Source organism: Ascaphus truei, chromosome 4 (assembly GCF_040206685.1).
Source record: "Ascaphus truei isolate aAscTru1 chromosome 4, aAscTru1.hap1, whole genome shotgun sequence".
Taxonomy (NCBI): Eukaryota; Metazoa; Chordata; class Amphibia; order Anura; family Ascaphidae; genus Ascaphus; species Ascaphus truei.
The window spans coordinates 85,395,817-85,417,872 of NC_134486.1; the positions used below are offsets into that span (position 1 = coordinate 85,395,817).

The 22,056-nt window shown below is 40.4% G+C and overlaps 1 protein-coding gene across 4 annotated transcripts in view; it reads left to right on the forward strand.

The window, feature by feature from the left end:
- WDPCP (WD repeat containing planar cell polarity effector) overlaps positions 1-22,056 on the forward strand; it is a 361,726-nt gene that overhangs the window by 13,382 nt on the left and 326,288 nt on the right. The window contains exon 2 of one of the 4 annotated variants that reach the window (XM_075596140.1): positions 11,715-11,772. The exons of 2 other annotated variants lie outside the window; for them this stretch is intronic. The gene's annotated coding sequence lies outside the window, so the exon portion shown is untranslated. Of the gene's footprint in view, positions 1-2,956; positions 3,013-11,714; positions 11,773-22,056 lie in introns of those variants that run through there. One more of the 4 variants, XM_075596141.1, reaches the window with a different exon arrangement.

A 22,056-nucleotide genomic window follows, 5' to 3' on the forward strand; every position in this document is an offset into this window, starting at 1 on the left:
ATTTTAAATCTGTCTGATGCTGAGATTAAATTGCCCACTTTGTACATTATGCAAACTAATATATTCATATTAAGTAAATTGGAAACCGACATCTATTCCGCCCATAGAAGAAATACAAAACTGTTTATTTAATTTGGCATATATGGATATGTTGTCTTATCTGGACTGCCATAAAATAGGTACTTATTCACGTTGAAATGCTTTCCTTAATTTTGATCTCAACATCTTAATTGGACAATATTTTCTGATTTTCTTTTTCTTTTGTTCTTTTCATGTAAAGCTTAATAAAATGTTGTGCGTTTACAGGTTAGAAACCCAAAGTAAAGTCCAGTTATTCATAAAATATATTAATTTCACCATTGTTGTAGGAACATTCTCAGTTTTTTTAAATAATAATAATAATGTATGTATAACACCAATTCCAAAGCAATTCACAATAGAACTCATGCAGGCAGCTCTGGGAGGGAATCCATGTGTCTGAGTATGTACACTGCAGTCTACAAAGCATATATGGGAGATATGAATAATAATATAATTATAGTTATCTAAGGTGGGGCCCACTTTTTCTCCTGGTTAAGTGCAGTGCTTCAATTGTGCCAGATCTGTATTCCATTCATACATCTGTGATTTTTGCCATTTCATTTTTCATTTCACTGCACAAAGACCATCCCAGCTTAAAGGTGCGGTTCCAATTGAGGTTTTTCTTCCTCTAGGTAGGGGGTCTCTGGAACCGAGTCGCATTCATTTCAGCTCTGGGGACTCCCTGCTTCCTGAGATGCTTATCAAGTGTTATTTTTTGTAAGTTGACTGAATATATGTTGTATATTTTTGGTGTAGTCCATTTATATATGTTCTAGTATTGTTGTTTGGACATGGTCTGTAGATTGAAAAGCATTTGTTCTGTTTTGCATTGAAGGCTGTTTGAAGTTGACTAAGGATCAGAGGTGGGGTGGGCATGTAACTTTCTGCAGTGAGAATCTGGAGCATGCATCGTAGGAAAAGCTCAAGAAAGCTGCATCTGATCAAGCTTGGTCTTTGTAGTTGTTGTTGTTGTTATTATTATTAGGATAGTCGTTTATTTGGAAGTACAAGACCCAGAGGAAGGTGCCAGACAGGACCGAAAAGTTGGTTTCGGTACTTTGGATGGTAAAGTTTACATTTTGCTATTCAACCTTGCAGTGCTGTGTCTGTTCCATCGGAGTTTAGTGGAGTATTTGTGTATCTGTTGATTTGCTGTTTGACGCGTGCACTAGTCATATAGTGGCTGGATACATAATGTGTGTGTGTCTGTGTGTGTGTGTTTATAGCAGTGAAAGTTAACCATGTATTAATGTTCATATACTCTATCATTAATTGTGTATTGTCCCACTCAGGCAACTATCACTATATTAATTAGAGGCCACTGAGATTTTTACTGCAACATAACCTGTAATATTTATTTTTATAAAGTTATTAGCATATATAGGACAAGGACAGAAGATGTTGATGGCACTATTGTGAGAGACATAATAGATTATCTAGTAATCTGCGGGAGGTATTGAAAAGAACTGCAGAATTCATTTAACTAAACCAAAGAACAATAGGATATCCAACCACCATCGCATTTCTGTGTATGCATTTAAAAATATGCATCGCTATGAGGGGTCTAGGCGGCTCTACTTAAGTAAAATTGCATGAAATAACGGAGATTTCATTGTGAAGGTGTCCAACTGAGAATATTAAAGTATTATCCTTGTAATGCTTAGAGGAAATGTTCCCTCTAAAGCAATACCTGATGGCATTTTTTTTAGCACTGTGGCATATCGCATTGCAATGTACTTTTCTATTTAAAAATGTTATTTATTCAAGGAGTAAGATGACATTTATTTCAATGTAAGGCAGACTCAAGTATCAGTTTAAGCCGTTTCTTTTCTACTGATGTAATTTGACAGTTGTTGACAGAGTTGCTATTGAAGTTTTTTTGAGGCATAAATGTTAGCTACATAGAAGGAATATTGTGTTTTTTGTTTATATATTTCACATAAGTGGATAGATTAAATATGTGCTTCATCTACTTCCTGGGTGCATTGTGACTGTGGTACCTGCAGACAGCTACTGTTGCTTTATGTTTGGCTAAGTAGCAGTTAAATAAATAGATCTGTTGACAAAAGTGATCTCATACGCGGCATATATTTTTTACCCATTTCTCCTCCGCCTGCACTACATCAGTCGGTTTCAACCTTTTTAGGACTCGTTGGGACTCTTGAAGAATGGATTCTATATCCATGGAATCCCATCTCACTTCTACTCTATGCCTCAACTTTTGTCACTATAATAAGTCATTCTCTTTTATTTTTAAATAAACAAATATTTCTATATAATGTATTCTTTTTATATTACAAAATAATATTGAATAATCTATCATCATGAAATGAAAATGATAGCAAAAAACCTAATAGGTTCTAAAAAGATTACGCTGAAATACCTAATTTTGTGGAACTCCTGGCAACCTTCCACGGAAGGCCATGGTTCCACCGGGAACACTGGTTGAAAACCACTGTGCTACATCATTGGATCACCGCATAGAACAAGTGACAGGGATGAGAAAACACTTATGTGCTCCTGTGCCGGTTTCTCAAGACCATGATGGCGCACTTACTCAAATTTCATATGCCACATATGTCTAAATGCTTGCATTATATATATATATTACAGTATATATATATTCCAACACAAAACTGAAGAAAAGGCTGGACCAATAAAACTACATTAAAAAAAGTGATATAAAGGGGTGTGCAGAGCGTTCAGCCTAAGCAAGGTGATATATTCATAAATTTTGTATAGAGTAATTACAGGCTCATTACATCAGCAGTACAAGGCCGCTTCAGATAATGTTGCGTTCTGCTGAATGGAGTGAATGCTAGGCTGGGCCGAGCACGCTGAGCCGCTGTAACAGTATCTCTGCTTCTCGGTTGTAACTGGGTGACAGAGCAGCAGTGCAAGTTTTAAGATAGCAGAAACACTTATTTGCTGGTATGTAACATTTTTATTTTCTCTTTTGTAAGCCTGTTGAATGAAATCAATTTACAAAAGCCGTTCTGCATATATTTAAATTAACCCCTTTGGGGGCAAATGGATACTGTACTTCATGGAAAAGCAATGTTGTACTATTCCTGTCTTGTAGTTCTTGCACTGATGTTAGGAGTCTCCTACTGAAGGGACACAGGATGGTGAAAGAAAATCCTCATGTATTTCTGCTGCCCTTGCTCCAATGGCTATCAAATTTGATATGTCAAATATCCTGTGCACTGTTTTGTTGCACATGCAAAACCATTCTATAATTCTAATTATGTTTTGCCTTTTGTAATGTTGGTTTGGTTGGGTGCTTGATAATATTCAGCAAAGCTATCTGCGGTGTGCATATGTACATTTCGTGTGTGTGTGTGTGTGTGTGTGTGTGTGTGTGTGTGTGTGTGTGTGTGTGTGTGTGTGTGTGTGTGTGTGTGTGTGTGTGTGTGTGTGTGTGTGTGTGTGTGTGTGTGTGTGTGTGTGTGTGTGTGTGTGTGTGTGTGTAAAATATACTAAAAAGTGATTATACAATAAACAATTGATTTGATGTAGCTATACGTAAGGTGTCTGTATATACATACATAAATAAAATTGTGTATCAATATTTAGACAAAATGTGCAAACAGTGTCCATGAAAAAGGTAGTGATTTGAAGATGATCTAAATGAAGCCGAGACTGAGGCAGCTTCTTTATAGGATGAAACACATCCAAAACGAACTCTAAAACACAAAAATAAGAAGCACGTGCTTCATAGTGTAAAAAAAAAAAAGTACATACAATTTTAATATAGTATCAGAGGTGAAAGAGATGTACTCACAAGGGTAGAGTGATATATGAAGCATTGTGAGATTATATCTCATAGTCGCCAATTGAAGTAATAACAGAGTCCAAGGCACAGTGCAGAGATATTGCTGGTATCTTCGTTTCTTGGTTGTCGGAGCTTCTCCGCGGAGTATAGTAGTAAAGAAATTCTCAGCGTCTCGAAACACAGACGGACCGACGAATGCAAGCTCTTGCACTTCCTTCAGCGCGTCTCTCTCCGTCGGCTTGGTGACATCACGAACGTGCCCAACGCGTTTTGTCACTGGGATGCGACTTCATCAGAAACAATAGAATGTCCGCTATTGTGCTATGCGCAGTATATCCTATAGACAACATGAGTGGTCAAACAATTAATATGTCCCTTAACTTTCAATGTGCTACTATTGCTGTTGCAGTCAAATGTATCCCTGTTCACTAGATGTCTACAAGTGATGCTTTTGCTCCTACCACACTTGTAGTTGCCATTGGTGGTAGAGAATGTTTTGCGAACAGAAGCTTCAGTGGATTTTAATTTACTGGCTGCCATGATGTTCTTTAGATTTTCTTGCCTTTTTTTTTTTTTTTGAAAGATGACAGGAATCTGTTTGGACAGTTATTCAAGTATTGTGTTTGGGCCCTGATTGAACTTTGCACACTTTGAAGAGTAACTGAATTTTCGGATACATTTTTGCCTCAATAGATTTTTGTGTGTTGATTACATATTTTTCTTGGCAAACTGGGACCAAGGACCTGTAGCGATAAGACTTTTTTTTGTTTTATCCTTGGTGGTGGCAGCGATTTAAGGTTAGAATTTTGACGGATTGAGGGGAGAGATTACTAATTTGAGGGACCCTGCAGGGAGAAAAGCGGGTCAGCTGAATAGCTGTGTGTATTAACCCTCGTCACGTGCTCACAGGTGTGCCGCTTGTGACACCACGGATATAAACAAAATGAGTGGGACCACCGGCGCATCATTCTTTGGTGGGTATGTGCGTCGCCTAGCAATGGGTAAACTAGGAACTTGATTAACTGACACACGAAACAATCAACATAATTTGAAAATAAGTGTCCAAAGAAGCCACAATGCACATACAATGCATTGGTTTTAAATATCAGGACATAATAACAATCATCTGATCCTTAGCAGGTCTTAAAATGAGGTAAATACAACCTCAGATGAACAACAACACATGACATATTACACTGTCATGATTTATTTAACAAAAATAAAGCCAAAATGGAGAAGCCATGTGTGAAAAACTAAGTATACCTTATGATTCAATAGCCTGTGGAACCACCTTTAGCAGCAATAACTTGAAGTAATCGTTTTCTGTATGACTTTATCAGTGTCTCACATCGTTGTGGAGGAATTTTGGCCCACTCTTCTTTACAATGTTGCTTCAGTTCATTGAGGTTTGCGGGCATTGGTTTATGCACAGCTCTTTTAAGGTCCAGCCACAGCATTTCAATCAGGTTGAGGTCTGGACTTTGACTGGGCCATTGCAACACCTTGATTCTTTTCTTTTTCAGCCATTCTGTTGTAGATTTGCTGGTGTGCTTGGGATCATTGTCCTGTTGCATGACCCAATTTCAGCCAAACTTTAGCTGTCGAACAGATGACCTCAGATTTGACTCTAGAATACTTTGGTGTACAGAGGAGTTCATGGTTGACTCAATGACTGCGAGGTTCCCAGGTCCTGTGGCTGCAAAACAAGCCCAAATCATAAACCCTCCACCACCGTGCCTGACAGTTGGTATGAGGTGTTTGTGCTGATATGCTGTGTTTTGGTTTTCTCCAAACGTGGCGCTGTGCATTATGGCCAAACATCTCCACTTTGGACAGACGAGACCAAAGGACATTGTTCCAGAAGTCTTGTGGTTTGTTCAGATGCAACTTTGCAAACCTAAGCCGTGCTGCCATGTTCTTTTTAGAGAGAAGAGGCTTTCTCCTGGCAACCTTTCCAAACAAACCATACTTGTTCAGTCTTTTTCTAATTGTACTGTCATGAACTTTAACATTTAAACATGCTAACTGAGGCCTGTAGAGTCTGAGATGTAACTCTTGGGTTTTTTGCAATTTCTCTGAGCTTTGCACGGTCTTACCTTGGGATGAATTTGCTGGGACGTCCACTCCTGGGAAGATTGGCAACTGTCTTGAATGTTTTCCACTTTTGAATAATCTTTCTCACTGTAGAATGATGGACTTTTAAATTGTTTAGAAATGGCCTTATAACCCTTCCCAGATTGATGGGCAGCAACAATTGCTTCTCTAAGATCAGTGCTGATGTCTTTCCTCCTTGGCATTGTGTTAACACACACCTGAATGCTCCAGACCAGCAAACTGCTAAAACTTTGGCTTTTATAGAGGTGGTCACACTTGCTGATGATCAATTAATCAAGGGCATTTGATTAGCAGCACATGTCTGCTACTTAGCGTCTTAATTCCTATGGAAGCAGTAAGGGTGTACATAGTTTTTCACACATAGCTTCTCCATTTTGGCTTTATTTTTGTTAAATAAATCATGACACGGTGTAACATGTCATGTGTTGTTGTTCATCTGAGGTTGTATTTACCTATTTTAATACCTGCTAAGGAACAGATGGATTGTTTATTATGTCCTGATATGTAAAACCATAGAAATCAAAGAGGGTGTACTTTCTTTTTCACACAACTGTACAATATGACAAATTATTTTGTACATTTATATATGTGTTTTCTTTTCATAAGTATTGGGTCATTTAGCTCATTTTGGCCAAAAGATTGAACTAAACAACCTATGCTTATGAGATGAACACACATATATAAAAAAAATGTTTTTATAACTTTGGTTTTATTGGTTTTCTGAGGAAATACAGGAATGGTTATGACATCCAGTACAATTTTTACATTGAAGTTGTTCTAGCATTAACACCAGTCACCAGTCAACAATGGGTGGGGGGGGGGGAGGAGGGAGGGGGGTTATGGCACGAGTCTGCCCCTTGATGCAAGGTTATTTCCATCTCTGTGGATCCAACATTAACCATCCGTGCGGTTATGGCCTAAGACCACCGGCCCCGCAGAGTGAGTATTTTAGGTTCTGAGCGTCCTAAGAGTGTCCATCCTCTGCTCTATTTTCTATATCATCTCGGCCGGGCCTCCATCAAGAGAGAACGCATCTGCTACTATCAAAGCCAAATTGTATCTCTTTCCACCCCGGGGATGTCAGTCTGGGCCAACCATGGTGTCCAGGTTTTTACAAAAATTTTGCCAGTGTCATTAACTAAACTCGTTAATTTTTCCATCTGGCAGACAAACCAAATTCTGTTCCTGATCTTGGGATTTGGTGGAATTTCGGGCTGTTTCCATAATGCTGCGATCTCGTACCGTGTCGCTGTTGCAAAATGAGCAACCAGTTTGTTACTAGCTTTGCTTAGATCCGGTGTTGGTCTATTCAAAAGGAATAGCCAAGGGTCCAAGGGTATTGTGAGGTTAAAGATCCTCTGGAGCCAATTTCTAATCTTCCGCTACAAAGCGCTAATCCGCGGGCAGGACCACAGCATGTGTAACAGGTCAGCTGATTCTCCACACTGTCTAGGGCACTGAGGGGAGTATCCTGGTATAAATTTAGATAATTTCATGGGGGTGAGATTCCAACGCATTAAAACCGTATATGTGTTCTCCCTTAATGTCGTGCAGATCGAACTCTTGGCCACTGCCGATACTATCTTTGACCAGTCCTCCTCTTCTAAGACTTCCCCTAGATCTGTTTCCTATTGCGCCATATAGCTCAGTTTTTGTCCAACCTTCTCCCCTGAACCGACTACTTCTTTGTACATTTGCGATGTGAATCCGCTGGTATCAGTCTCAACAAGACAGAGCTTTTCGAACACACATATATAATTTAACTAAATAATTTGTCATATTGGATGTGCATTGGGGCTTCTTTGTTTATTTTTCTATATTTAAGGTAATTTTACCAGTAGCACTCCAGTTGGCATTGTTAAATATGTAATACCGTGAGACTGGGTTTTGAGCTTGCTAAGATTGTGTATGTCTAGAAATAAGTGTCAAGCGAGCGATTAAATTGGACATAGGACACAAAAGTATTAAAGGTAAAGTAACAAAGGAAAGGAAGAACAGTGTGAACATACTGTACATTTTGTAACACAGTGTATCCATGTAAAGGAAAGAATGAAATAATGTATACAGTGCCAGTAGGTGTAAGAACCCACACAGGCCCTCGCTAGACAGCTATGCTTACTATAACACCTGACTTCCTTGGCCTGTAACAAGGCACCTTTTCCTACTACTTGGGCTTCACACCAAGCTTTCTACCCTGGAGGCAGGTTCACTGTTTTCTCTGCTGCTTGCAAAGCTCCCAGACTTGCTGCTATTGACAAATCCTGGTACAGATTCTGACTATTTTATTTTCTCTCCTGCCTGTCCCCTGCTCTGAGTTTTGGCTTTTTCGACTACTCTGCTGTTTATCGGCCCGACCTTGGATGGTCTAACTACTCTTACCTGGTCTTCCCTGGACACTTCGCTGCGATCGCACCGTGAATCCGGATTCCTGGTCCCAACTATATGCGGTAACCCAGGCACTTACTGACTCTCCTCCTAGATTTACCTGTGGTATTGCTGCTTTTACAGGGTGAAGTTATTACTTTACAAGCTCAGGTCGGGACTCTGGAGGCTTAATAAACCTACACCGGGGAAACCATACAGTGGCCGAGTATGCCACGAAATTTCAGCCTGAAATGAGTCCGCACAGAGGTTCCACTTTCGAAGAGGTCTCTGAAAGAAAGAACTTGCTCCAATTGTACCAACACCAATTTCCGATACTAAAGAATATTGATAAAGGAACTTGTTCCCGAAACGCGTCAAGAGTAGTCCTGTACCCCTCACTTATCACCTAAAACTTTTTTTTTAACCGTTTTTGCTGGTTTGTAGACCCCATCTTTTACATCGCTGTGCTCCGTTTCTTGGACCCCATGGGACATCATTTTCCTAAAGAATATTGAAGCTGAACAGGTGGAATCGATTGACTGTTCTTCACTAAAGTCTGGACCCATTATGATGCAAACGATTCCACTTCTCCTGGCTTCTCTCGATCACCAAGAGTACATTTTTTGGGGGGGATGTAATTTCGGCTCTTAATTTCTCAATCATTAGTCCAGGTCCGTTAGCCGTGATCAGGGATTGAAGAAGTCGCCGTAGTCGAGGGTAAGCCGAGGTCAATATCCAGAGAGGTTCACTTACCAGCTGTGTCGGTACACAAGAGGTTAATCTGAAAGATAAGACTGGAACAAGGCAAGGCACAACTGTAGGAAGCAGTGAGGCTACACCGAATTATGCTGAGCACTAACTGAGAGCAGGAACAGGGTATATGTAGGCAGGCAGAAAGGGGGTGGAGCGGGGGCGTGGCCCCAGCGGAAGCTGGGATAGACTGCAGGAGACAAGAGGCACAAATGATGATTGACACGTAGCTGGGGATCGTTGCACGTCGTCTATGCGGTAACCCAGGCACTTACTGACTCCTCCTAGATTTACCTGTGGTATTGCTGCTTTTACAGGGTGAAGTTATTACTTTACTAGCTCAGGTCGGGACTCTGGAGGATTAATAAACCTACACCGGGGAAACCATACAGTGGCCGAGTATGCACGACGGTGCATTGTACCACGCTGCAGAATAGGTTGGAACTTTACAAATAAATGATGATGATATCAGGTCTCGTCAAATGCACTCGCCCACTCGCCTGGGTTGAGTGCATTTTGCCCGCTGTCGAGTCTTACCGGTGGCGGAGTGCGGAGTCTCCCGGCATTCTCCTGCGTCTCTCTCTCAAACTCCAGTGTCTTCCCCCTACAACTCGTGTGAAAATGGCTGCGTGGCATCAAATGACTCCACATTGCCATGCCAAAACAATAAGTCAACAAACAAAAACAGCACCACTGATTGCCAATTAGATGCAAGATCTACCCCTGTGAGTGATTAACTCAGTTCACTTGAAGTTCTAACCCCTCTTCCTATTTTGTGCTTCATTTCTTTCCATACAATAAACCTAAAAAACAAAGTGGCCCTGGATGTGAAAAATGGAAAATGTGTTTATTTTTGGGAGGAAAAAAAGCCCCATTTAGGACTCACAATGGAGCTAACATAAGTGGGGGGAAACACACTATACATAAATACACCATACATAAATACTTTGTGTGGTGTTGATTTCCCTCTTGGACACCTTTTTGTGTCACTTGTAGCATGGTACCCACCCTATACACAGTTGGTGTATAAGCTTTGGCCCAGATCCACAAAAGAATTTGAACAGGAGTAAAAGCATGCTACAGCTTAGCACCCTTTTGTGGATCTGGGCAATAGTATCAAATGACTTTCCAGGAAATAAACAGAATGGACAGAAAAAAAATGAAACGATGAAAAGAAGAATATGATGACATAGAAGCACAATCTTCTATTATTTTCCATAGCATTGCTATGAATCCTTTCTCTAGTTGCTACAAAAACATAACAAATCTCTAGTAATTGAATAGAATACAGGAAAGTAGACAATACAGAAAACAATAATAAATGGTTTTTAAAGCAGCAAAACGTGAAATCTTATGTTTTATAAAAAAATCAGTTTTGTGTTATTAGAAAATACTTACTTTTTTCTTTTAATTTTTTTTTTTTAACTCTTAATGCTATTTTTATGAGTTTTAAAGAATCTTTTGATTTCTATCGCAGACTTTAGCACTTTCCCAGTAGTGCAAGATCTTTCTAACACTTTCCTGTTTGTGATAATTTGTTGACAATGTTTCCAGCAGTTTGAGCTGTAAACTGGAACAATAGATAATGTCACCGTAGTAATATAAGAATACATTGTAGCTGCTGAGTTAACACTGACTGAAGCAGCCATTGTTAGGCAGATAATCAGGATTTTTACAGATTTATCATGGGAGCACCAAACGATTGCTAGTTTAAGGAAGAATGTAGAATTATACATTGTCACATGCTTCACATATACAAATAAGAAAGAAAAGAAGGGGGGGATGTAGTATTGCTGCTTTAATATGGTCTGTGGTATGAATTTACTGTGGAATCAACAATCTGTGCATGATGTGCTATTTTGTTTTAAAACAGCGTTCTTTGACATGAAAATCTGGTGAGGTTGCAAGTCTATAGCGATGCCACTGTTCTCCAAAATATGTTTGTTTGTTTGTTTGTTTGTTTGTTTGTTTGTTTGTATCCGGATGTGAGCTGTAGATTCATCAATGATGGGACACATATATAAAGAAGCATCCATGTTGGTTCTGGTGAATGGGCTTTATCATCACCACACTGAAATGTTAATAACCTCACATGCCAGGCCTCTTTGGCAGCAAAGTATCTGTATATTGGTTACTTGGAACTTGTTTGAATAATGTAGAAAACTGTTTGTTTTAATTTACTTCAGCATACTGTGCCAAAATAATCTTTCTATATTTTTTTTGAGGTATGTCCTAAAATGAAATGCTTGTATTAATATTCTGTATCCCAGTTCATCATCATCATCATCATCATCATCATCATCATCATCATCATATTTTTGTTGGCCAGGGAGTAATAGCGTTGGCTATATCTGTACTGTAGTTTATTATTTAAAATCATGCTTTTTGTGTTCATCAGTTACTTGGAACACTAGATGGTGCTGTTGTGTTAAGATTTCTTCTAACACAGCCAGACTGATTGCAGAGAAAAAGTCAAGCCTGGTTGTTTCAATATTTATCACCCTGCAGTATGTTACTTTTTAACTCTTAAAAGCCTGTGTCATGTTACTGAATGGGATAAAGCAACGAATCCTTTCCCTGCCACTATTTTCCATTTGAGCCATTCATTGACATTATGCTGTGTCTACAGGTTGGTGTGTTTGTTCGGAGCCTTCCTTCACTTGGTGAATTACTACACATCCAGTAAGGTAAATACTGCAACGCACTGCCCCACTGAAATGTATATTGTACACGAGCAAGTACCTTCATTTCTTCTACAATAGTAGACTTCTAGAAGTTATGCAATCCTATGACTCTGATTAAACGTTTATAAATTAGTAGGCCCACAACCGAAAAATGTTCTATTAATTAAAATGTACTAAATATGTAACTGGAGTTGTGATTTGTGTTTTTTTTAATATACCTTGCTGTTTTGTTTCTTGGGGGAAACTGGGTGTTTCCTCCTTGTTGCAAGTGCTTTTATACAAGTATCGAATCTAGTTTTTAGGACCAGAGTATTAGGATAATTAGGTTGGGTATACCCACTATATAATTATCCTTAATTGGGATCGGCATCCTTTGATATATTTTTTTTCCTAATGACAAGGGAGTGGCCATGAATTTAGTTGTGCCTTCTTGTCTTCTGCATAGCACTTTGACAGACAAAATGTGTAATAGTTTTAGTTTACTCAAGAACTTCTACTGCCCAATCGGTCATCTCTTTACATTATATGTGTATAATTCCATGGCCTTAAGGCTATATGCAACTTTTTGGGGATTCACAGCCTGCTGTCTCTAAAGTTTTTATTTTTTTTACTAAGTGAATAAATAGTGCAAGTGATGTGAAAATGATCAAAATAAGAAATGACACTAAAAACAAACTTCCGTTATACACCGCACCGGGACTGGGAATTCTCGTGGCAGTGTCCGCATAAAGCAGCACAGGGCAGCAGCAGTCTCGGTCCTACACTCAACGCGTTTCGCTATAGTATCTTCATTGGGAGTTTCATCATTAAAAGATTGACACTCCTGACGAAGCTATAGTAATGTAACGCGTTGTGTAGGACCGAGACTGCTGTTGCCCTGTGCTGCTTTATGCAGACACTGCACGAGATTTCTCAGTCCAGGACCTGTGTATACCAGAAGTGACGTCACACTTCGAGTCGACGCTGGGCACGAGAGACGCTGTGCGGGTCGGGTGGCGGTGAGATCTTCGGTACTCGGAAATGGAGTATAAACTTCTAAAACCAATGCGTTTTTTTTATCTGGGGCATTGTAAATGCACATTTGTTTGTGCATATTTCAGTTCTTATTAAAGCTCTGTTTATACATTGTGTACCATTTGTATGCATGTCTCTCCTCTGAGGTGGATTTGTGTCTGAGCTGGACATACAGATTAACATCTGACGGCAATCCCCTAGTATCCAGCCAAACCTTGTGTTTACTTTTAGTATCATTTCTTATTTTGATACTTTTCACATCACTTGCACTATTTATTCACTTGAATTGCATACAGCATATTTGTATCTTTTTGCGCCTCCTTTACTTTTCACTGTATTGTTTGTTAGGGATTAACTATCCTTCATTTGGGTTACAAAGCTGGGTTTTGTTATGTATGTATGTATGTATGTATGTATGTATGTAGAGGTATCAGTACCGTGTTAGCCGAGCTTCAATAATCAAAAAATAAATAGATGATACCGTTCTGCCACAGAACGGTATCATCTATTTATTTTTTTATTATATATATATATATATTATATATATATATTACTGTATGTCACTTTAAATTGTTTAATTTACTACAGACCTTTTAGGCCTTTATTCACAATAAGGAGCACCTTCATAATTTTTCTAAGTAACAAAGTGTAAGCAGTTGTATATTATGTAGTGATGGAACCGTATCAAAATAGTAACCTTGCTACTTGGCCGTGCACATTAGTGGATCAAGCGGATCCAATGTTTGAGCTAGCTAACCCTAGAAAAATGTTCACTGAGTAGCAAGTGATGGAGATGAGTGAATACTTTTTCTGAATCATGTCTATTTGTAGATAGAATAAATAATGTTTTTTAGGGATGTGTAGCCACCTGCGTATATAAAACAGGTGGCATTACATTTAAACATCTTGGAGCTTTTCTTTCTGAGTATTCCATTTTGTTGACTAGCATTTTAACATTGACTTGCCATAGTTCCTGTGGCTTGCAGTAGTATGTTTTATTGTGATTTTCCTCTTCTGACTTTGAACTTGACTTTATTGGTGTAATTTCCCCCTGCCCATGTTAGGATGGTCCACACACCACTCCTCTGTGCAGTGTAGGGGCTTCCTGGACCATCCTCTAGCGTTAGCCCTATCACAAAGTCATTGTTGTCTTTTGAGTGCATTGCGATCCATTGATGTCTGTCATGAAGTTTAAGAAACCACATAAAAAAGGCAGAAAGTTCTTTCTCACCTTAATTCCCTAATTGATAATATCTTTATGTATATATTTATTATACAGGCAGTCCTCGGTTATCCGACACAATGCGTTACTCAAAATGGCGTTGTAAAGCGAAACACGTTTTCCCATAGGAACACTGTTTAAATGAAAGGTTCCGTTCCTGAAGGCATTTTTAACACTAAAATACACCAAATATTTTATGCAGGCAATAAGATATGCAGCGCACACATAAATTATATAGTGTATATACTGTATTATATATATAATATAACATAATAAATAATATATTATATAGTATAATATAATATTATATAGTATAATATTATATATATACGCTCTTACGACGCTTTGCAACGTTGTTTATGTGAATGTGTATATATATAGATATATATATCTATATATATACACACATACACAACGTTGCAAAGCGTCGTAAGAGCGTTGGATAAACCATTTTGGCGTTGTAAAAATGAATATAGGTATCATTGCATAGCGTTGGATAAGCCATTCGTTGTAAAGCGAAGCGTTGTAAAACGAGGACTGCCTGTACACTGCTTTTTTTTTTTTTTATTATTTGAATTTTTTTTTATTGAATAGTTTTCACAGATTATGGGGAAAGGGTACATAAAAGAAAAAAGTGGGGGAAGAGGGATGCAAAGATACAGATAGTTGGTAATATCACATTTGGGGGAAGGTTAAGGGAAGGGGGGAAGGGGACAGCATTTGTACACACATAGCTTAGTGAATAGCATTTTTAATACAACATAAATCACGACTGCTTTTCTATTGGTGGCTTGCTGGTATACGTTTTGCATGCGGTCGACTCATTTCTTGAAATGTTTAATGCTATGATTCCTGGGGCATACATACGTAAGATCTTCATACTCATAAATGTGTGAAACTTAAAAAAGGCAATGTCAGAACCAAAGTATTTTGTTTGTGCATTTTTTTTATGCATCTATTATGGACATATAGAAAAAAAATGAAGTTCTTTCTGCATCACAAAGATGTTTATGGCAAGCCAACCCATTTAAAATATTGGGTTTCAATGGATGGTTCCAGGAAGGGATGCAGTAAAGCTTTGAGAAATGTAAAGCATATACATTATAGTGGTCACCATGGGCTCAGCGTTAATTGGATGTCATTTTGGGAAATAAAGAGTTACCAAATGAATGGCAACAGATCAGCAAAAAGATACAGGCCCATTTACTAAGCGGTGCTATGCAATAAGTGAATGGACCATTAGGTGTTTTTCGGCATGGAAGGGCGTCTTATGGAATAGCACTGCTTAGTAAATATGCCCCATATTCAGTTGCAGCCTTGATTTTAAGAAACTTTTCAATTCTAGGTTGCCATTCTCTGAACAGATCCCCCTTCTCTGAACAGATCCCCCCTTGTTGCATGATGCATTTAAAGATGGAAGGTGGACTTTTAATTGATCAATCTAATGAACAGAAGGCTCATGTTTGGCTAAAGGAGATGCGAGGTGGTAGTTTGCTTCTGCCATGTCTTTCGCAAGACCTCTGACTAGTTTGCCAGCATATATGGAAGAGGACATGGTCTGCAGAAAAAAAATATACATCAATTATTTGAAACCATCATGCGGTTTGCTTGATGAGACAATACATATGACCTCATCTATTACTACAAAAAGCCTTGTGGGGGGGAGGTGTGGTTTACTAATGCGTCTTACAATGACACCACCCAGCTATATCCCCTGCACTAAAACACACCCCTACAAATCATCCTCACACATCCTCTTTCTATCCATGCTTCTCCTCCTTGCATCTGGGGATATCTCCCCCAAACATATATGGAGACAAAGAGTTCTCCTACAAGATCCCCAATGACTGCACAACAAGGCTGATAGGTATAATAGGGGTTCAAATACCCGCTAACATTAAATAGAATTAAGCTGTAAGGGGTACAAATAAGTAACCGCTCCCAGCACTGTGGGAGGGCAGTTACCAATAAAAGCCTGTAATGGCCAAAACAATAAAGACTTTATTAATAAACAAAACAACGACGCATAATTAGTGGAGCATACTCGAATTAGCATAAAAACAATTAAAACACAAAGTGTGGGTGGCACCAAAAAAAAGGGAAATAAGGGGGATAATCCAAAGTCAATACATAAATATTCCCTTTAATAGGTGACTAGATCAGAGGGGGAGGAACAAGATATATATCTATGTCAGGGTGGGTAGATGTATATAGTTAACACCCAAATAGCCTGACAGTCTCTAAATAGAGCCTCCCCTCTCTGGGTGGGGTGCGGGTGTAAGGTAGGACATGTATATAGGTGGTCTCCTAAGTCCCAGTGTGCGTAGTAAGCAGAATAGTATAATTGTAGAAGGCTATTACAATAGAGCCCCCTAACTGCGGTCTGTAAGTAAAGGACACACTCCTAGGAGCAATCAAACATGGGAAATCCCACATATGTTTGCGTCTGTTATCACCATCCCTTTTGCACCGGCTGTATCCATTACTTATATCATCATGATCAACATCATTCTGGTGAGCGGTATCTCACAAGTTATACTTAGATATCTCTCCCAATCCTGGTCCCTGCCTTATTCCTACATGCGCTCGTCCTCGCCTGCCAATTGCAACCTCTACTCCCTCTGCTGTCAACCCCTCCAACCTCAGACCCATCCCCTGCCACCCTCCCTCCTCTCTCCCTTTCTCCTGTGCCCTTTGGAATGCTCGCTCCCTTTCTAACAAGTTCCTCTCTGTGCATGACTTCTTTCTCTCTCACTCTCTGCTCCTATTTGCTATAACTGAGACCTGGCTCACTCAGTCTGACTCTGCTCTGGAAGCTGCCCTCTCCTATTTTGGCCTTTCCTTCTCCCACACTCCGCGCACTGATGGCAGGGGTGGAGGCGTGGGGCTCCTGCTCTCCTCTCTCTACCGTTACCGAACCCTTCCTATTCCTACATCTCTTGCTTTTCCCTCCTTTTGAGGCTCACACTGTCCAGATCTTCTCTCATCTCCCTGTCCATGTGGCGGTCATCTATCGCCCACCTACCTCTACTCATCCCCCTTCTGCCTTTCTCTCTCACTTTGAATCCTGGCTCTCTTTCTTTCTCTCCTCAGACGCCCCTGTTCTTCTCCTTGGGGACTTCAATTGCCACATTGATGACCCCTCTCTCCCTTGGCTTCCCGCTTTCTTTCTCTAACCTCTTCTTTTGGCCTTCAACAGTGGACTGCAGCCAGCACCCACAAGGATGGCCACTACTTAGACCTGGTTTTCACTAAAAACTTCTCTCTGATTTCTCCATTTCCCCTTTTCCTCTCTCTGACCATCACCTCATCTAATTCTCTCTCTCGCTTCTCCCCTTCTCCACCTCCATCTACCCCCTGGTTCTGCAGAAACCTGCGCTCTATTCACTTACCTGACTTTGAGTCCACTTTACACTCCTCCCTCTCCTCTCTCAGCTCTGCTACAGACCCTGTCAACCTGGTCAGGAACTACAACTCTGCCTTGTCCTCCTCTCTTGATCTACATGCCCCGCGTTCCCTCTGCCGCCCTCGCTCTTCTAACCCTAGACCCTGGCTAAATTCCCACACGCGCATGTTGTGTTCCTCCACTCGTTCCTCTGGCCTCTGGAGAAAATCTCATACTCTCGCAGACTTCCTTCACTACAAATGTATGCTATCCTGTTTCAACTCTGCCCTCTCGCAAGCTAAACAAGCCTACTTTTCTTCACTAATCAACATGCACAAGTCTAACCCACGCCGACTGTTCTCTGTCTTTGATACTCTACTCAAACCACCCTCAGCTGCCTCTCCTTCCTCCATCTCCGCTCAGGACTTTGCTGACTATTTTAAGGAAAAGGTGGAATCCATACGTCAGAACATCCCCTCTGTTTCTTCCTCCCATCCTACACCTCTTCCTAACTCTCCTCCTGCCTTCCTTGACTCTTTTTCCACTGTCTCAGAGGAGGATGTGTCGCTGTTGATCGCCTCTTCTCCCTCTACCACTTGCCCTCTTGATCCCATTCCCTCCCATCTCCTAAAACCTCTTGCTCCTACTATAATCCCTATGCTCACACACATTTTTAACTCCTCCCTCTGCTCTGGAACCTTTCCATCCTCCTTCAAACATGCAACAGTCATACCATTACTCAAAAACAGACCCTACCTGTCTTTCTAACTATCGACCTGTCTTCCTCCTGCCTTTTGCCTCTAAACTCCTTGAACGTCTTGTATTCTCTCGCTTGCTCCATTTTCTTAACACCTATTCTCTCCTAGACCCTCTACAATCTGGCTTCCGCACTGCTCACTCCATGGAAACAGCCCTCACTAAAATAACTGACGACCTCCATGCTGCCAAAGACAGAGGTCATTACACTCTGCTCATATTACTCGACCTCTCTGCAGCATTTGACACCGTGGACCACCCTCTTCTTCACATTCTCCATACTCTTGGTATTCGGAACAAAGCTCTATCCTGGATCTCATCCTACCTCTCCCATCGTACTTTCAGTGTCTCTTCTGCTAACGCCTCCTCCTCCTCTATTGATCTCTCTGTGGGGGTACCCCAGGGCTCTGTCCTGGGACCTCTTCTCTTTTCTCTGTACACACTCTCTCTAGGTGACCTAATAACATCTTTTGGGTTTAATTATCACCTCTATGCTGACGACACACAAATATACTTTTCAACACCCGATCTTACACCTGCTGTACAAACCAAAGTTTCTGAATTCTCTCTGCTTATCATGCTGGATGGCCCTCCGTCGCCTTAAACTCAACATGGCAAAAACAGAGCTCCTCATACTTCCTCCCAAACCTGGCCCTACTACCTCCTTCCACATTACTGTTGGAACTACGATCATTCGCCCAGTAGCCCAAGCACGCTGCTTAGGGGTCACATTCGACGCATCTCTTACATTCTCCTCTCACATTCAAAACATTTCTAAAACCTGTCACTTTTTCCTCCGCAATATAACAAAGATACGCCATTTCCTCTGTTACTCGACTCAGGCCCTCATTCTCTCCCGTCTTGATTACTGTAACTTCCTGCTGTCCGGCCTTCCTGCCTCTCACCTGTCTCCCCTACAATCTATCCTAAACGCTGCTGCCACAATCACTCTACTCTTTCCTAGATCTGTCTCAGCATCTCCCCTCATGAAATCCCTCTCCTGGCTTCCGATCAAATCCCGCATCTCACACTCCATTCTTCTTCTCACTTTTAAAGCTTTACACTCCTCTGCCCCTCCTTACATCTCAGCCCTAATTTATCTTTATGCACCATCCAGACTCTTGCGTTCTTCTATTTTTTTCCTCAGACAATGTTGCCACCACTGACTGCTGGGATCAAAAAAGGATTCTTTATAGAATTCCTGTAAACCCTCTGAAAAGATTGGTGCAGTCAACTCTACTTACTATCAAACCTGCAACTGTTGCAAGAGCAATTTCAGACATTATTGCACAGATTGCAAGATACACAAGCACCAGAAAATGCTTCAAATGCTTTGTATCAACAATAATACAGAGGAAACAGGGTCATTTTAAACACATGAATTATATCCATAAATAACTAATAGGTAATATGGAATAGGTATATGATCATTAATAAACCTCTACTAACCTTACTATTTTTATGATGGTCAAGTGGACATCTTTCACTGAAGTTTTCTCAGATTTGCAATGTTATTTCAAAGCGGTCCTTTCACAGTGCTTATGCAGCTGCTTTATTTTGCCTTTCTTTTCATTTTCACCAAAGTTCTCACCCCTCCCGTAAATTGCTAGTATCCCTATCATCCACATAGATAGCTGGATGGTAATAGCGTCTTCTAAGGACATGCTAAATGTACATTGAAGATAAGTCGGCAGAGGACTCTGGTAATTGCAATTGTTCAGTATTACCCCCAAAAGCCTGCCTTCCTGACTCAGGTGGCAGTATATCATTGCTCAGTGTCTTCCAAAAGAGAGTACTGTATTTGTTTTCTATGAGACCATATCAGAATCTTCACCTTCACATAAAATTGATGGCACGGAGATTGAAAGAACCATAATGAATCATCAAAGGGCTTGGACTGCGGGTGTATCCAGTAGTCAAAAAGTTGTTACAGAACCTCAGTTTCAACAAAAATCTTCTAATCTGTGGCATCTGGTATGTGTGATTTAATATGCAGATCTTTTGAATCTTTCAAGAGGTTTGTTACAAAGGTTAGCTTTTATAATTAGAGACCTCATACACTGAGATCTCAATCTTGTCCTAAAATCACTCTACAAGCTTCCTTTTGATGCTTTAGATGGAGGTAAAATACGCTCAAAACAAATCCCCACCACTTTAGATACAGAAATTAGAAAACTGGAATTTCTCATTGTGTACTGTAAACAATTTGTTGGTAGAATAAAAGGTATTTTTTTGTTATTTTTCTTGTATTTTTCACTTAAAATAAGAGGCAAAATATCCCTTTTTTTTTTTTTTTTAAAGAAATCTACAAAAGAAGATATCTCAGAGTTTTTGAACAACAACCTGAAAAAGAGCTCTGTGGGGTTTAAAAGGTTATACTGTATGCGGTTCACATAATTTTTCATGAGGTGCTTCTGAGAACGGTACCTCTAAATTTAGGGCTGTGATCTCATTAGTCTTTCTTCAAAACCAATAACCTTTATTTTACAGTACCATTTATCCAGGGTCGTTTATTTTATCCTTGAAATGTATCGGTGCTTATTAAATCAACAAAAACAGGTGCAAAAAAATGACTCCTAATTTTTAGGGGTAAATATCAGCTATAAGTCCTGCATAGTGTAAACCAGTGTTTTTGTAACTTTTTTTTTTTTAAGGAACAATATAATAATATTGTGAAATTCTGAGGAACCCAAACCCTCTTTAATAGCGTGTCTGAGATCAGACACATTCTAAGGAACTACAACCTTCTCTAATAGTGCGTCTGAGATCAGATGCATTGTAAGGAACCCCAACCCTCTCTAATAGTGCGCCTGAGATCAGATGCATTGTAAGGAACCCCAACCCTCTCTAATAGTGTGTCTGAGATCAGATGCATTGTAAGGAACCCCAACCCTCTCTAACAGTGCGTCTGAGATCAGATGCATTGTAAATTCTTCTGTATTTGATACAATTGCTTTTAGTGGTGTGGATGTAACTGTCACGCTGTGCTCACCACAAACTAGACGGGACCGCAAGGCCGAGGTGGGGATTAGATACAACACCAACCCACAGCCGCGAGGGCGCATCTTGATTGCAGATTGGTCAGGGTAGCCGGGTCGGGGTTGGAGAGGTACGGATCGTTGCAGGTACTTAGCCAAGGTTGGGGTCGGAGAGGTACGGATTGTTGCGGGTAAGCCGAAGTCGGGGAGCCAGAGGTGCGGAGTCCAAGAGTAAAGCCGGGTCAGTACACAGGAGGTCACTGAAGCAGAGAAGGGCAAGGTAGCGAGAGACTGGGAACAAAGCAAGGAACAAGAGAGGTGAACACAGGTACTTAGACTATGCTCAGCCGCTGAGTGAATGGAGAACAGGGAATAAATATGAGAAGCTGGAAGGAGGAGACTGCAGCGAAATAGGTTCCAGGTGCAGGAGGCACCTATGCTTCAGAGGAGAGTGTGCGCCCATGAGTGGGGGCGTGCGTGTGTGCAGAGCGCGTCCGCGGTTGGCCGCGCGCCTCAGTTTTTATAAAGAATATACATAGAACCTGAAGTAAATTCCACTTTTTTTTTTATTAGCTGCACTTTGCACAGGTGGGTAGTACATGTTCTATATTTCCTCCGCAATATAACAGATACGCCCTTTCCTCTGTTGCTCGACTGCTAAAACTCTGACTCAGGCCCTCATTCTCTCCCGTCTCGACTACTGTAACCTCCTGCTGTACGGCATCCTGCCTCTTACCTGTCTCCCCTACAATCTATCCTAAATGCTGCTTCCTATCAAATCCCGCATCTCGTACTCAATTCTCCATCTCACTTTTAAAGCTTTACACTCTTCTGCTCCTCCTTACATCTCAACCCTAATTTCTCGCTATGCACCATCCCAACTCTTGTGTTCTGTTCAAGGATGTCTTCTCTCTAACCCCTTTGTATCTAAC